The 16816-nt window shown below is 39.7% G+C and overlaps 1 long non-coding RNA gene across 1 annotated transcript; it reads left to right on the plus strand.

Moving 5' to 3' along the window:
• The first annotated feature begins 2326 nt into the window (after positions 1-2326).
• LOC144050875 (uncharacterized) lies at positions 2327-3509 on the plus strand. The gene is made up of 3 exons (XR_013293959.1): positions 2327-2398; positions 2474-2541; positions 3130-3509. It is a non-coding gene; the product is annotated as an uncharacterized LOC144050875 (long non-coding RNA).
• The last annotated feature ends 13307 nt before the right edge of the window (positions 3510-16816 follow it).

Consider the following 16816-nt stretch of genomic DNA (forward strand, 5'->3'; position numbering starts at 1 on the left):
TCTAAATAGAGTTAAATTTACTCTACAGAATTTACTGTGCATAAACAGGAGGAATTCAGACATTTTACAACTTGCCTTAAATACATGTTATAAATTATATGCTTGCTGATGTTTACAGGAGGAAACTTGTATATTTTTTTATCAAAGATTTGTTCCTGTAATTCAACAAAAGACGCCTCTGCCAAATTTAATATTGGGGTCTAAGGATCTGAGCGATAAAACAAAAATGGCGCCCTCAAAGCATCACATACCGTCCATTTGTTAAACATAGTGGTCCATGTGTTTATATCATTCAAAAAATATGCATCCTTTTCAACTCAGGTTTGAGTAATCAACAAAAAAAAACATGTAAAAATGATATATATATCACGGCAATCAGGTGGGTTGTCCTTGCCGATGAGGTGTCCCTTGTTTATTTTTCAGGTAGTTGGCAACCCTAAGCTTGACGCTAACAGTGTTATCAGTGTTAGCTTTTGATAAGCGACATATATTTGACTATTTGGTGAAGTGATTGAAATGTGAGGAGAGTATTATGTGGCAGCTGCATGCACACAGATCTGCACATTAACTGACTGTGTAATTTGGCAGCTTGATGAGGAAGTGCTGCCTCCACAAGTGAAAACACAATCACTGGTTTTATTTTCATCATGGTAATGAAAGTTGGTTATTCTTGTGTTGGATGTGCATTGGTTTTATTTGCATGTGACAAGACCAACCCTCAAAACGGTCTGATTCTACCCTGGCTTGAACAAGTGTGCTCAAAATTGTGGTCCTGGTATTACCACAGCTGGAAACTGTTGGTTGGACAAAAGCACGATATGTCTCCTTTTAAGGTTGAACTCATCTTCCTATGGAATGTATACGGAAACTGCTGGTCTATAGGCAGGGTTGGGGAAATCAGGTCCAGAGAGAACAAAACCCTGAAACAGTTTGACTTCAGTCACATGTGCTTCTACTCAACAGTTGCTTCTATGAGCTCGTTTACCTGACAGTTAAGTAGAAGCACCTGTGGCTAAAGCCAATCTGCGGCAGGGTTTTTATTTTCTGGCCCTGGATTTTCCAACCCTATTATTGTGAATATACTGTAATTACTTTGCATTTTAACCATTGAGATTACATCCGCACAAGAATTTGATTGTACCAATAAATCAACACAACACAAATGCCTGGGCAGATAATAAAGAAATTAATATTTGAAAATTCAATTAACTTGGCCTTCTGCCTAAAGTAGAATGAAGAATATAGAGGAAACCCAAGCACATATTAAGAATGGTTGATAGCTAGCAACTATTAATGGAGTGTTTAACATGGATGAAGCATTGGATCCCCACAGCAGCTGCACAACATACTACTGAAATCATATTCTTCTGAACACTTGGGGAATTTTAATTTGTGGTCATATCAAAGCATGCATTCCTTTTCTGATTACAAATACATTTCAAAGAAAACATCATTAACTCTTCCAGACCATTTTTTCACAAAGAATGTTGAGAGAAGCTTTATGCTGGTTCCCGGGGGCCACCTTCTTCTTCTCTGTTTTGCTCTTTTTAGCGTGTCTCCCTCAATGCCGGCTGGAGGATCCTGCTATTCATTCTCTGTCTTTCTTGACCTCTGTGTGGATGGTATTTCTTTCTATCACTTGTTCGTTACATTACTTTGGAGATGAGCAGTTATTATCTGGTGCAGCTCTACATAAACACCATTACAGTAAAAAATAAAAAAAAGTGCAGAAATGAGTCATGTGAAAAGATAGTAAACCTTTCTAATGGGCCTTTATAGGCCTTCTCTCCATGGCGTAAACAGTCCCAAATGCATTGATAACCACCTGAAATAGTCTGCTAACTAACAGCTTGGCCAACAAAACAAATGAAGCAAAATTATTTTTCAACTTTGTTCATCGTTCAGCTTAGGCAGATATCTACCGAGTGGTATTGAAGGTATATATGGTTATTATTAAAGCATTGTTAAAACAAGTGGTGGTGGATGATGCATTTGGTAACTGGGCTCTCTGAGTGGAGACTTACCTGACTTGTGCTACCGTTTACGACCACCACTAGAATGAAACCAATTTTGGTAACCTACTGTACAAAAATGCAATACAACACCACACAAAATTGCCACACACAGCAGTTCTGAATAAGTATTTATCAAAACCAAAAACAAAACAAATGTAACCCACCTAAAAGGGGTTGACGAATTATCTATATTAATTTCCAATCATTATTTGCTCATGTTGTATTTTACTTTTGAGTCGCATGTATTTTATTTTGAAAACAAGAAGTTTATTTTGTAAAAAAAAACGGAAGTTGTGCTCTGAAATACTCTAGTTTAACATCGCAAATACAACCGAGCACTGGCTTCTAAATTCCTGCGTTTGGAGCTGTAGATGTAAACCAATGTATGGAAAGTTGGTTAATTTCTTTGGCACCTAACATTTGTTCGTGATTGTAAACCTGTGTAAATGTCTTTTTAGACGTTCGAGAACTCACAAGGAAGCCTTTTACTGCCCAGGCATTTTTGGGTGGCTAACCCCCTTCCCTGGTAAGTTAGTTCTGGAAAGTTCTCTGATTGTGATTGTGTGTGGACGACACCACGAAGTGAATGAGGCTAAGCTAGCGGCTTTCTAGATATATATATTTTTCCACCTTTTGTGTTGTGTCTGAAGAATGTATTTTGATTTTGTGACCCAAAAGGGAAATTTATACTGATTGTTTTACAAAAAAAACAAGTAATTTTGAGATTTTGACAGTGAAGTACTTTTTTTCTTCCTGATTGTGATTTGAGGTCAAAGCTACTAACAATTGAATGAAGTAATTTTATTTTGAGTTATTTAAAATGGTTAAAAGAATCCTCCACATTGAAAATGTGAGTCATGTGTATTACCTTAAAGGTAATGTGTCCTTTGTGAATTTGAGAGTTCATAATTGAAAAGTGATTACATCATTCAAATCCATTGTAATTATTAAGGTTAAAATGTTAGATTTTGACTTTATTGAACTGTTAATGGGAAATACAGGTTGTCGCTTTCCTGCAACCATGATATCTTATTTTCCTTACTCAAAAGAATTTTATGTTGTACAACACCTAGAAAACCTACTTCGATTATCTGATTATCTGTTTTTTATATAGGCTAGGTTTTTTTGTGATGCAAGAAAGATTGGTGAAGCTCCAGTCTTCCTACAAGTTGCATCAGTGATCCATTTATGGCGAGCTACCCACGAGGAACAAGGAACGATTACCACACCTCCTAACCGACGGCCTTGTGGTAGGATCGTGCTAATCTTGTTGACCAACAACAATATCACCTTTTTGGATACGTTCTATGATCTTGACTATCCCCCCTTGACTTTTGACTTGGACTAAATTGGATCCCGGAACAATTTCCACAAGGAACATTTTGAAAAGGATATTTTATTTTTATTTTAATTTTAATTTTATTTCTTTAGTTATTGAGCCTAGGATTGTGCACATGTTGTAAACTGTTGCATACACAAATAAAATACATCATACTCACCAGAGATACTGATTATTAAATGTATTAATGTTTCGCTTGCTCTGACCAACCAACCAGAGGGTGTAAAACTGCTGACGCTGCTCAACTTTGGGAGGACACATTTAAAATCTGATTGATGAAAAAAACATTCCTGTTGCTGATATAGCTAAAGTTCCATCAACCAGCAGTACGGTTCAGAAGGCCCTGGGCAGATTATATTGACATGGCAACACAAAGAGGCTTAACTTTGATTGGACAAAAACATACACTCTAAAAAAAGTTGGGTCAAAAATAACCCAACAATGGGTAAAAAATGGACCGATCCTCTACTTGGGTCAATTTGACTCAACTTTGAATCAAGAAATTGGTCTTTTAGTATAAAACAAGTCATAAATATTGGTCAGATCCTTTACTTTAGTCAAAAAATTGGGTCAGAAAGTGGATCGGTCCATTTTCGATCCATAATTGGGTTACTTTTGACCCAACTGTTTTTAGAGTGTACAATACTGGAAGCATTGCAGCCAAAAGACAATTGACTGGTGGGAATAAATTACTATAACTTTATTCAAACAACTATTAGAATTTGTGTAGGTTTGACAGTAGGTCAATACATTGGTTAGTGTTAGTGTGTGTCTTGCTAGCTCTTACTTAACCTTGCTCTCGCAAGACGTATTCTCGCGGTATTTGTGAGTTCACAAACTCCCGAGAATCCATCTTGTCCTCCTCCCATTGATTTTCACCGACACGAACCACTAGTGGTTCGGACCAATCACAGAGCGACATTGTATTTGGGGGCGGGATATGTAGCTGTGACGAAAACAAGAAGCACCGAAGCCGTGGGAGGAAACAAACCAAACGCGGCGACACCGGTGGACGAATATCGTGGACGCTGCAATTAATTCTGTTCTCGCTGAATTAGTCTCTTGTAGCCGCATATCAACATTGCAAAGTCATGCTAGCTCTTACTTGCAGCTACCAAAAACAATCATGCTAGCGCAAGCCTTCTGCATTGTTTACTGTTACTGTTTTAAGAATGTACTATACTGTCGATAAGAAAAATGGATATGACTAGCTGTGGAGGTGAACTCTTTTAGATGATTATGTACAAGTGCATTCTTGGTCTTTGCATGACAAGGCATTTTTCCACATTTCCCTTTTTTTTTTTTTACTTAGGCACATGCAGGAGGTAGGTATCCAAAGTAGGATTGTTTGGCCTTGGCAGGGGTCTCCCGAGTGCCATTCCAGTTTACGTGCTGATGAAGGACAAATGGCACAGGGTGTGTGAATGAATAAAGGGGATTGAATGTCGTTTGACTGAGTAAGGGGGCTGACTTTTACTGTGGCAGTCTTAATGTCAAGCTTGAATGGCTAGCCTGGCTAGGACGCCAGCTTTGGACTTGATAAGGTAGTCCAGCTGAATGATTTACATCGGCAGCCGCTGAGAGCTGTCCATTAGTTGCAGGGGCTGCTGCAATATCCAGCTCCACTACATTATTTCCAAATACATCAGTCAGCGTCGCGCAACACAGATAAATTCTAATGTGGAGGAAGTGTAATGCATACCCTCACCACTGTTATATTACACTGCAGGTTAAGAGGGCAGTAAGAGCGAGGGGTGAAAAATGTAATTTATTTTATACCGCAGCCAGTATTCTTCCCATTAGCTTCAAACATGAAGTAAGTTATGGACTTTAATAAGCGCTTTTAACCACCAGAACACGTGGCACACAAGAGGTGATAAGCAGTGAAAGAGGTGAAGATGGAGGGGTGGTTAACTAAACCTAAATGTGTTTTAGTAGCGAATCAACACAATGTCCACCTCATTCATTTTCATTGTCTTTTTCACTAAGCCATACCTAAGATTCTAGCACAATTTATCATTTTTCACGATGACATTTTCCTGCTAAGGTATAGAGAAATCAGATCATCTGTTTTCTGAAGCTGAGCCATGATTGGTTGTTGCCTAAGCCCTGAGTAACTGTGATGTCATTTTCAGTCACCAGTAAGTGGCAAAATGGCCGCCCCCTGAGATGGAGATGTTTTGATGCTTATCTCATATTACACAAATGCAAAGATATTACTGTAAAGAACATTTATGGGTTGACTTGAGAGCTGTCAAAATTAATCGATTAATCGTCAAGTAATCGATTATCAAATTAATTGACAACTATTTGAATAATCGAGTAATTGTTTGGAGCCATTTTTAAATACAACTTTTTCCAAATCCTCTGATTTCTATATATCAGCAGGAATTGTTCACTGATTTCTGTCGTCGTTCATGAATGAAGACCGATTATCTTCTTTGTGTACTCAAAATAAGACATTTGTGAACATCTGTTTTAACTTTGGAAAATAATGGCCGCTCTAACCGGTACAATATCAATCCCCCCCAATCACTATATGAATACAAAATAACCACCAATCACTGGTTAATAAACATTAATCAGGGGGGAAATGATTTTGTAAGACACTTTAATGCAAATTAAAATGAACCTGATTATTCGTTTGAATAATCGATAGATTAATTGATGCTAAAGATATTTAATAATGACATGCCATGCCAATTTTCTTGCAGATATTTAAACAAACTATTTATTGGCTGTATTAGTCATTCCATTTGGGAAAGGACAGAATATCACAGTTTGAGTCACTATGGAACTGTCCATAGTGACCTGCCCATAACAGTTGGGCATTGGCGGTGGTCTGCGCTCTACAATTAACAAGATCCTAGTATACTGTGTTAACTTTTCGACAGAACTATTACCCTTCAAATTTTCTACAAAGTCAGCTGAGCTTGAAGTGTCATGTTGCCTTGTCTTACATCTCATCATGTGCCAGCTCTGTTTATCCCAACAAAAGTGCTGAGCCTTTAACTGCAATAAATTATAAATAGGACAAGACGTTTAATTACTTCACCCACCCAATCTGAATAATGCAGTGTTCTGCTTTACAACCATGTTTGTGCACATTGCATGCAATAGTTAACATAATTGCTTAGCACAGCTGGTGTTCTCCTTGAAAGGTGTGTATTTCATGATTAGACTCAGAGATGTATTTGCATGCATGGACGTGTTTAATGCCACTGAGTGTGGCATTTTTGCCTGTTAAATGCAGCCATTCAGGACAGAGACATGTGGCCATGCACATGTTTACCCTCTGGCACTTGTCTATGGTTCACCAAACATGAGAGAACGAAGAGAAAAGAGTGCCGCTCGGTGAAGCAGAAGACATGCCAAAATACACACGCACTCTCACCATTAGACACATGCACATACCTGCACAGGAATTACCACGCGGGATTTTAAGAATACAGGTGTGCGAGCTGGATAGTGACTTTATCTGTTACGCAACAGCGACATGAGGCAGTGATAGACACGATGCACAACTTGGCTTTCATTGTGTCAAGAGACAGTCTTTCTGCACTACTGGTTCATGCATAATCAGATTGAGAAGTTTCATTTTGCACTAACAAATACTCTAGTCTTTTTAGTCATTAACAACGGGAAAGTAATTTAGTTGTGCTGCTTTTTCATTTTTTTGTGCAAAGATAGGACGTGCCAACAAAGCTGTGTTGATATTATATAGTGTACAGTAATGTATAGTGCTCCCAAAACACATTCATTTCAAGGACCTCAAGATTATGATGATCTGAGGACATGGGGTAAAGTACAGTAGAGTAATTTTGACTATATTTAGAGTATTTTTGACTCTATTTGGAGTGGGACCAAATGGACTCAGTTTTAGAGTAGGCTAATATTTACACTTGGAAGAGAGTAAAATAAAGAATTGGGAAAAAATAAAAGTCACTCAAGGGTTGATGATCCAAATCACGACCTTCAGCTTGGTAGACAGTCACACTACCACCTGAGCTATGCCCCTCATACTGTTTGCTTATCTCCAAGAGGAGACCAAAAACTATGTTTTGAGACCCAAAAATTATATTTTTGGTCTCAAAACTCGTTTTTTGCTCTTGGAGTTAGGAAGATTCCAGCTGGCAGGAGCGATATATACTTACACACAGCAGGAGCTGCTTGGCTCAGGGAGTAGATCGGCTATCTCCCAAGCTGAAGGTTGTGAGTTCGTTCCTCAAACCTTGAGTGACTTTTATTTTATTTTTTCAATTCTTTATTATTACTCTCTTCCAAGTGTAAATATTACTCTAAAACTGAGTCTCTTTGGTCCCACTCTAAATAGTCAAATTTACTCTAGGAGCTTTGCCAGCAAAGTAATGTGCCTTCTATTAGGTGAACTCGTAATGACAGTTTAGGGTTGTCGTTCTTATACCTTCACTCATGCTATTGCTAATCTTGAAAACTGTTGTCATCTCCATCTCTCACAATAAAGGTATGCGTGTGTGCAGAGAATCTGTATACAGTACAGGCCAAAAGAAGGTGTGTCCAACACCCCATGCAATGCGTTTTCTTTATTTTCATGACTTTTAGCATTTAGCATTGGAGATTCTCACTGAAGGCCTCAAAATTATGAATGAACACATGAGGAGTTATGTCCTTAAAAAAAGGTGAAATCATTGAAAACATGTTTTATACTCTACTTTTTTTTCAAAATAGTCACTCTTTGCTCTGATGATTTTATTTATTTTTTGCACACTCGGCATTCCCTCGATGAGCTTCAAGAGTAGTTACCTGAAATGGTTTTCCAACAGTATTGAATGAGTTCCCAGAGGTGAGAATGCAGAGAGTGTGCAAAGCAGTAATCAGAGCTATTTTGAAGGAACTACAAACTAAAACATGGTTTCAGTTATTTCACTTTTTTTTGTTAAAGGTGCATTGTGCCGTTTAAAAAGGTAATATTGAAGCTTTTTCTACATCATGCATGCTCCACCAATGCCCAGATGAGTACGAAGAGCCCTGACTGTTTTACTCTGACTGCACCTATTAGCGTTTATCTTCCCTTTATAGTATCCTTACCTCATTTGAAGTCATGTGTTCCTTTGTCGACTGTGGCTGTCACTTTAAGATCGTGCACATATTCGCGCGCGCACCATGAACGAGCCTGACACAGATGGTGCAGTTACGCTTTAGGCCAGAGTTGGCAGTCGTGAGTGAAAAAAGTGACAAAATGCACAAAGATCCTTTAAATACATAACTCCGCATCAGTTCATACATAGTTTTGATGCCTTCAGTGAGAATCTACAAAGTAACCAGCCATAAGAATAAAGCAATTGACACATTGAATGAGGTGTGTCTAAACTTTTGGTCTTTACTCTTTATCCAGGACAGCTAAATTTGCTGCTCAAAGTAAATTAATGGTAATTGACATTAGATTTATAGTAGCTATAAATAGTCTACCAACTATGGTTCAAATGCCAGGTTTATGTGAGATGAAAAAAACGAGACAAGATTAAATCTTTGTAAAACTTTGTCCACTATTAATGTGACCTCAGCACAACGCTTCATTTTTTTCTAATCTTTATAAGACGGGAAATAAAAATGACTTTAATAATGTGGTTGCACAAGTGTACATACAACATATGAACTCTGATGTGGTTTTATTCAAAATGAATCCATCACATTCAAACTCATGTTAAAAGAGGGACAGTACACACCTGTCACCGTTAAAAGTGCCTCTGATTAACCACAAATACATTTCCAGTTGCCATGTAGACTTTTCATGGCATTTTAATTGCGAACACTAGTTGCTATTTTGAACTGCTCATAATTTAACATAACTATAAATAAAAAGTAAAACTTTTAATTGGACCATAACATTTTCCCATTGGGGTTACGAAGATTTAGTTGATGATTTTTCTTGGTCTCATTTTTGGTCTCACAGCAAACTGTGCACTTTTGAAGAGGGTATATCTAGTATGGTAAAATCAACTTTAACCTGCTTAACTCACAATGGGACATTGTGATTTCCTAGGAAAGTTATAGAAGTGATCATTTGAAAATGTAAACACTTGGAGAGATTTTTTTGAAATGAAGTCATGCATATTAATCTTTATCTCTTAATTTTCTGCCTTGTTAAATGATTGTTTATAATTATTGCATGATCTGTGTCACATTGATGAACCAAATTGAATATTAACACATAACTAAAGGTAGCTTGAGATATTTTTTTAATTTCTCTCAGAATTGCGTATCAGACCATGAGCCCTTGCATGAATCAGTACCCAAGACGCAGCTCCGAGTTTTAAAAAGTTTGGTGACCCTTGCCTTAAAGTTACCACTGTGGTGTTTAAAAACTACTTCTCAGCAGACCATCATGCCACAAATTTTTGGGGGGACAACTTTGATGTAATATTGTATTTGTTATTTGCAATAAAATCATTCATTTATTTGAGTAGTACTGATGAAAAAGGTTGTCTCAAACATATTATAAAAAACATAGATAGCTATATGTTATCATACAGTTATTGTTATTGTAGATATGGGTTACTATTTGTAATGACAGAACATCTATAATAGACAGTTGTGTTTCAGTAAAACTTGGAAAGTAGTTGCACAAACAAAACATAGACTGTATTAAACATAAAAATAGTAATTCATTGGAAATATGAAGAAACTGTAGGCACTGCAATCAAAATAAACTTCAGAAAATGAAGAAAAAAGGTTTCTGTGTTCATTCAAGATTTGCCTTTTCTCTTTATACAAACCCAGGGCATGGAAGCATAAATATAACAGACCACTTTTTGACACATTGTTTGATAATGTCCAAACTGATTTTTGCAAGCAAAATGTCTCTTTGTGCACACTCTAAAGAACACATCTTGCTGTCACATAACAAGGAAAAACAGATGCTCTTTAGGCAGAGGGGGAGGTGGGCACACAAGCTGTATCCACAAGTACGGTGGTCTTAGCATTTAAGTTTGTCCTTTGCCAAGAACCAGGAAGCAAACCTAGTTCCACGAAAGAAATTGCATTGAAATTTCAAAGAAGCCAACATTGATGTCAAAAATTAAGCGGAACGATGTCGTGGTCATCTGTAATGCAGTCCCCCGTTTGTTGTCCTCCTCTGAGTCCTTACAATCGAGACGTCACAAGTTAATTGCCGCAAATAGAATCCAGTTTGTGAATCGAATGCACAAACAATTGTCTTGGCAGTTCAAAACATCAGCCTCATCCACTTCTCTCTGGTTACCGTATCTGACCAGGGTTGGTGCTGGCATCCCCAGGCACTGGTGCAGGCTTACTGGAGCCCACATATACGTACCTTGAGACCTTTGCTTCCCTCTCCTTGTGTAGGCTATTGCTCTCTTGCATATATTCCATACATCTTTCTTAATCCAAAGAGGAAAAGGGTGACAAGAAAAAGCAAAAATTGCAATTAATCCAAAATCGCCGGTGCTCCACCCAGTCGAAATCCTCCGTCTTTGCTTTTGTCTCCGGTTAATTTAGTTTCGCAGTCATTTTAGAAAATTAGCAACTGCTATTAAGCTTTTGTAGAGGGATTTAAGTACACCCTCCCCTAGAATTTTACCAATACCACCTCCCATTCCCCTTGCCAACCCCTTCAGCCCTCTATTAGCCTAGCACATAAGTCGTCGTCCCCCCCCCCCCCCCCCCCAGCCAGTCATCGCACCCTCTTTGTGGGTGTGCTCGTTTAGTTCTGTGTGGTCATGAGTGTGGTGCACGTTATGCCAGCTTGGATAGGAGGAGAGAGAAGGAGGGAAATACCTCTTTGTAAGTTATGGGAAGGCGATAAAACCAGCACAGCCGCTCATAAATTATGTGGCTCATTTGCATATTCCGCTCATAAGATATTATGCAAATACCAGACAATTTGCATAATGAATTCAGCTTGTTGCCTGCATTGCTGCGATATTAAAACAAACAATGGTCGATTCACACTCATTGCAGCAGTTTGCCGCTGTTTTTTTTTGTCGTCAGTAAGTTTTTAACGACATTACTGTTCTGTCGCTAATTGCGGTGCGCAGGATTTGGGAATGTTGATGAATTTCCCTAAATTAGTCGATTCCGTCTTGACTATTAAAGCAAGGGGCAGCATTGCTAATTATGAACAGTGGGCATTCCCCTCTATGCGGGGGGGATGGTGTTAAATAATTAAACGACATCTCCGGTTTTTAATCAGTGCCTTACTAAACGAGCAGAATTAAGAGCTGTGGCAGAGACATGCAGACGTGACTAAGATTTAATTATGCGGCAATGACAAAACCGCTAAACGAAGAAAGGAAGCGTTTTTATTGGGATCTTTGGCAAATCGACAAATACGCATTTGTTTACAACCTCATCGCTACGCCTTTTATGCATGTCTAATGAATGTTAACGACAAGGCAGATGGTCAAAAACGTTAAAAAAAAAGCAAATTATACACGATCATGTATGATGAAAGACAAAGGAGCGCATTGTGATACGGGCAATAATCAACCTTAGTCCAATACAATCTAAAAAGGAGCTCAAATTTTTGCTGTGGCATATTCAGACCCAGCTTACATTGCTTTTGTCGCATTGAGGTATGCCCACTGTGGCTAGCGATTCTCTCTTTTTCCATCCAGAACCAATGCGGAGGCAGGGCGACCCACAAACGTCGTTAACGCCAGCTTTCACTCGTGCTTTTAGAATCAATTAACCCGCATGTTAATTAATGTCAAGTCCGTAGAACAAAAGAGGGCAGTGCTAGATGGGTGCACCGGGCATGTGGAAGGAAAGCAAGGAAGAGGAGGAGGGTGGGTGAGAGGGACTGAGAAAGGGGATGGGCAAATATGGAAAAAAAAAAGAGCGAATGCGCTTGATGGCAGAGAGAAGTTGGCACAGTGCCAACCACTCAGTGGTAGCACCAAGCCAGACTTGCGTTCGCTCTCCAAGATAGGTGCTTAGATGGAGCTGGAAGTCAGAAGGGTATCACCGTCATTTTGCTAGACTCAAGAATCAGATACTTTTTCCTTTATCTTGTTCTGAAAGGATCTCTCTGGGCTACAATTTGAGGTTGATCTCTTCCGGGAACATATTCATGCCATCACGCCTCATCACGGTGGACCGCTGAGTATCTGCTGATGGACATTGGAAGACGTCACGAGAGGGAATTGTGGAATGGACTGAACTGATCGAATAAGAAGTTTCTTCACGCGCCACGATGGAATCATGGCCACCCAGCGAAATACATACAGGAAGTGAACCCGCAGTTAAGGGTATTGCTCACAAGAGGATGACAATCATCTTGGCGGACCTTTGTTGGATTAATTAGACTGAAATTCTAAAACATAAACAATGGCATTGTTTTGTTTTTCTAATAATGATGGGGGTGTGACGGCGGCACAAAAGAAAACTCCTCCTACTCTTTCAGACTAGCTCTCTCTCTAACCATCTGAGGCACAGCGCTGTGTGCCAAGCAGCCAGTCGACCATCTGGGCAGGACACGCCATGCCAGCTTGTGAGCTTCTGCGGACATGGACGTTGGCGATTAAAGGCCGTTTCGATGTCACAGTTGGCAGCAATGGACTGGATCGAAGGAGCAGTAATTTGGCCTTGTCGGGTCTAAAACTGGCGTGCCAACCGGAGTCATACAACACAAGACAAGTGATGAAGGACAAACAAAGCGGGACATGCACTACAACTTATATCCCGATCGCCTCATCGATTGCCGGATCTGTCGGATTCTGTCATTGGATCGCGCGTCGCTTCACAAAAACAAAAGATAAAAAGAACAAACAGAGGAGCGACAGCACCTGATATCACTAATTAGCACAACATTTGCTTCGTTAATCAAGGCGGCGCTTCTGATCAAAGGAATAATCCGACAAAGAATCATTAACGGAAATTAAAAAATGAGATGAGTGGCAAACCAAAGCGGGTGACGCTTGCTGTGCCAAACCATGAACATTTCCATTTGTTACTGCATTGGCTGGCAGCCATATCAACCATGGCACTACTTCAACAGATGCTGCCAGTCTTAATTGAGGACGGGGGGATGGACCTGGGGGACTGACTGAAGCTCAAAGGCAGCTGTTGAAGAAAACATGCAAATGAGAGGACGCATACTAATGAACTGGCAAAGCAATTTGTAATCAACAAAAGGACAAGATTGAATCCACTTTTTTTCCCCCAAAGTGATGGCATCTTTTCATAGATTATGGGAGTCGTACAAAGACAGTGGGCTTCTATCTCAGCAAGAGCATTTTTGAAAAATCTATATTTGCAGATATTATACAGATACAGAGTACGTCAGACAGCAGGGATGGCACACCAGCAAAATGAATGGGTGCAGAAGGCACAGGGAGGCACTAAGGGGGAGGTGCTGGCCTGTCTGCACCCAAACTGAGGCTAGTGAGGCCGTGGGAACTTATTACAGATCTCACACCCACATCTCCACCACTTTTTTTGTCCCCTCATTGCCAACCACCCAAAAGAAATGAACAAACTCCACCCTTTCAGGGTTTTCCCCTCTGTGCTAAACTATCATAAGCAGATGCAATGCCGGCTTTACAGGGTTGACTTGGCAGTCTGGGAGATGGTCTGGGTCCGAAGGAGCGGTTCTTTGGTTCACGAGAGCTCTGCTGGCATCGGGCACTGAGCCAAGATGGGCATCGACGCAAAGGCAGACAATGGAGGATTTTTATCAACTTGGTTCCCACATTCGGAATTAAAATGTTAATCAGCGATGCTAGGATGCTCATCTGCATCCAACATTAACTCTTTTTTTTCCGCTGGATTGAACAAGAGGCATAGTTGGGGGGGAAATGAATAATTAAGGAAGTCATCCAAAGGGAGGGATTATCACATCTTTGTGCTTGCTTCTCTGCTATGGCATGCACAACCAAGATTCCTGAATCTTATGATTTACCTGATCTGATTTACCATCATCAAGGAAGGAGACATTGATTTTGGAATTGTTTTCGCTCATCTCAAGCGCGATAATTGCGATCGCGACAAATACGATTAATTTTATTTTTAATTACAGTATTCTTCCGCCTTGACGGCAAAACGCTTGGATATTACAGTCTTTGACGCTAATTAACTTTGGATAATCATCTTTTCATTTAATTCCACGGGGGATGCTAATTGCGCAGCGTCTTCATTACACAAATGGATTACAAAAAGGGGGGTTGCACGAGCAAGCGGAATGGAAGGGGAGGTGGAGTGTGTGCATGGGAGTTTGCGAGAGGGAAAATGAGAGAGGGAGAAAAGAAACGCAAAAACGAGGATATTTTTCTTTCTTCGTTGTATTCCAGATGTGCTTTAACTGTATTGGCTGCTGTATTGGCAAACAAGCAGAGAAAAGCTGCACTGCCAGTGACAAGAAGAGCTCCTTTTGGAAAACATTTTCTCTCTGCCTGCTCTTCAGAGTGCCAACTGTCACGTATAAAGACAGCTGCCTTTATTGCGCCTGGATCATACAATACTGGAGCAAGAAGAACCCTGTTTGGATTCTAAATTTCTCCTCAACTGGATTTTTCTTGTGCTATTAAATGGAGTCCATGAGAAATATAGATTTTAATCGTACTACGATGTTGGCGCTTGGGCGTAGCGGAACGCAAGGGAGAAAACCAGACTGTGGCGGGCACTGGCTAATGTCCTCTGTGCTTAATCATCCCACCGCAGAGTCGTTTTATGCATATTTCATTTGCATATCATTAAATCGCTAAGGCATACTGGCAAATGGCAGCGGGGAGTGAGGGGGTGGAAACAGAAAAGGGTAAAATATTTATAGAAAAAAAGGTGACTCATTAGCCGATGACAATCCTTAACGCTAGTTAACGCTTAACCTGTGCCTGTTTTTTTTTTTCTTTTCTTCAATGTTAATTAAAAACATGCTCGGAAGCTTTACGGCTGATTCATTGGGAACTTTACAATACAATGAAAATCTCACATGCTGTTCATGTCAAACTGATATGTTTGTGGTACATACCATATATAGCAGACTTTGTTTGCTTCTTTTTTTCACTTGATGCCCATTTGAATGGCAACTGGTTTACAAAAATGGTTATACAAGTGTACAATGCAGGTATCCCACAGGACCCAAGCTGAATATAGATGGAGGGATTCAAGTAAGGAAAGTGACTGAAAATAAATACAAATATAAATAAGATATTTCATATAGTTCACAGCTAGCACATGCTAATTATTTATTTATTTATATGAATGGCAGGTCCTATTGAGAACATGATCAACGTTTTGCTATAGCACGACTAATATCGCAAGCTTGAACGTGTTGGTAATTATCTTAAAAGATGTCAGGATTTAAACGCGTGTGATGAATAAATTGGAAACACAAATCTGTTGCGCAGTGTGACCGACACATTGTTCATATTTTAAAACAATGTATTACACTATTAGCGTGGAGAGTAATTCCATAGTGCAATTTATTCCAAAGAGTCTTGTGTGTCTAATTGCGGATCCTCCCTTTTCCAGACATCCTTGCTTAATTCTCTCCCTATGTAAAGGCAAATCCCCCCAAAGCCAGAATATTCAAATGAAGTGAGCTTCACGCCTCACACAATTAGCCATGTTTAGTAATTTGAGAAATGGGCGCCGCAGGGGATGTGGAGGAGGGGGCGGTACAGACGGTGGGCAAGCAGGGGAAGCCCAGCGAAGTGGGTGGGTATGAGCATGGCGCTTTGTATCCATGGCACATGCAGATGTCGCTGTAGTTCTTCCAAAAGCACATACTGTGCCAATGGAGTGGTAACGAGAATCTCGTTTGGGATCACACAGCCACTGTGTGTTTCCTAGGGGTGTTGCATGTGAAGTGCAGTCTGGGAACGAGATGACGTGGGTGGAAATAGGGTGAGGGGAGATCCCTCAATGTGTGTGGGAATGTGGATGCAAATAACTGATAAGTCCAGGCAAGGAAAGGGTTAAGCAATATCAGGAAGGTGTCTGGGAATTTCTAGACAGAACATGGAGATATTATGCAGAGTGCTGGCATTAATATGCATGTGGCGCTCATTATTATTCAGCTCGGCAAGCAGTTACTGTATTTCAGTGGGCTGTTCTGCCATGCTGTGGTTACTGTCTAAAACATGTTATCCATCTAGGACAAACCCCCCCGCCCCCCCTTTTTTATTCAAATGTTTAATGCGTTATATTAAGGAATGGAAATTTGTAGCAAAGCCAGCAACAGTAAAAAGCAGGATGTAACAAACGATAAATTTATATGATCTCCTAATAAGGATTTGTATTTATGGAATGGTGTAAAAGGAAGGCTACCCTAAATATGATATTTATAATTGTTTCATTGACCTAATTGAAAGTAGTTGTAGTGTACTGAAAAATACAGTGTATGACGAATGGGGGTTAAAGTTTGAAAAGCTACTGTGTTCCACTAAAAGTCAAACCCGGGCCCTTTTAATGAAATGTCATGTCTGATGTCGTCAGATTAATTGCTACCTTGTAATTCCTTCCA

Source organism: Vanacampus margaritifer, chromosome 4 (assembly GCF_051991255.1).
Source record: "Vanacampus margaritifer isolate UIUO_Vmar chromosome 4, RoL_Vmar_1.0, whole genome shotgun sequence".
In the NCBI taxonomy this organism is placed as follows: Eukaryota; Metazoa; Chordata; class Actinopteri; order Syngnathiformes; family Syngnathidae; genus Vanacampus; species Vanacampus margaritifer.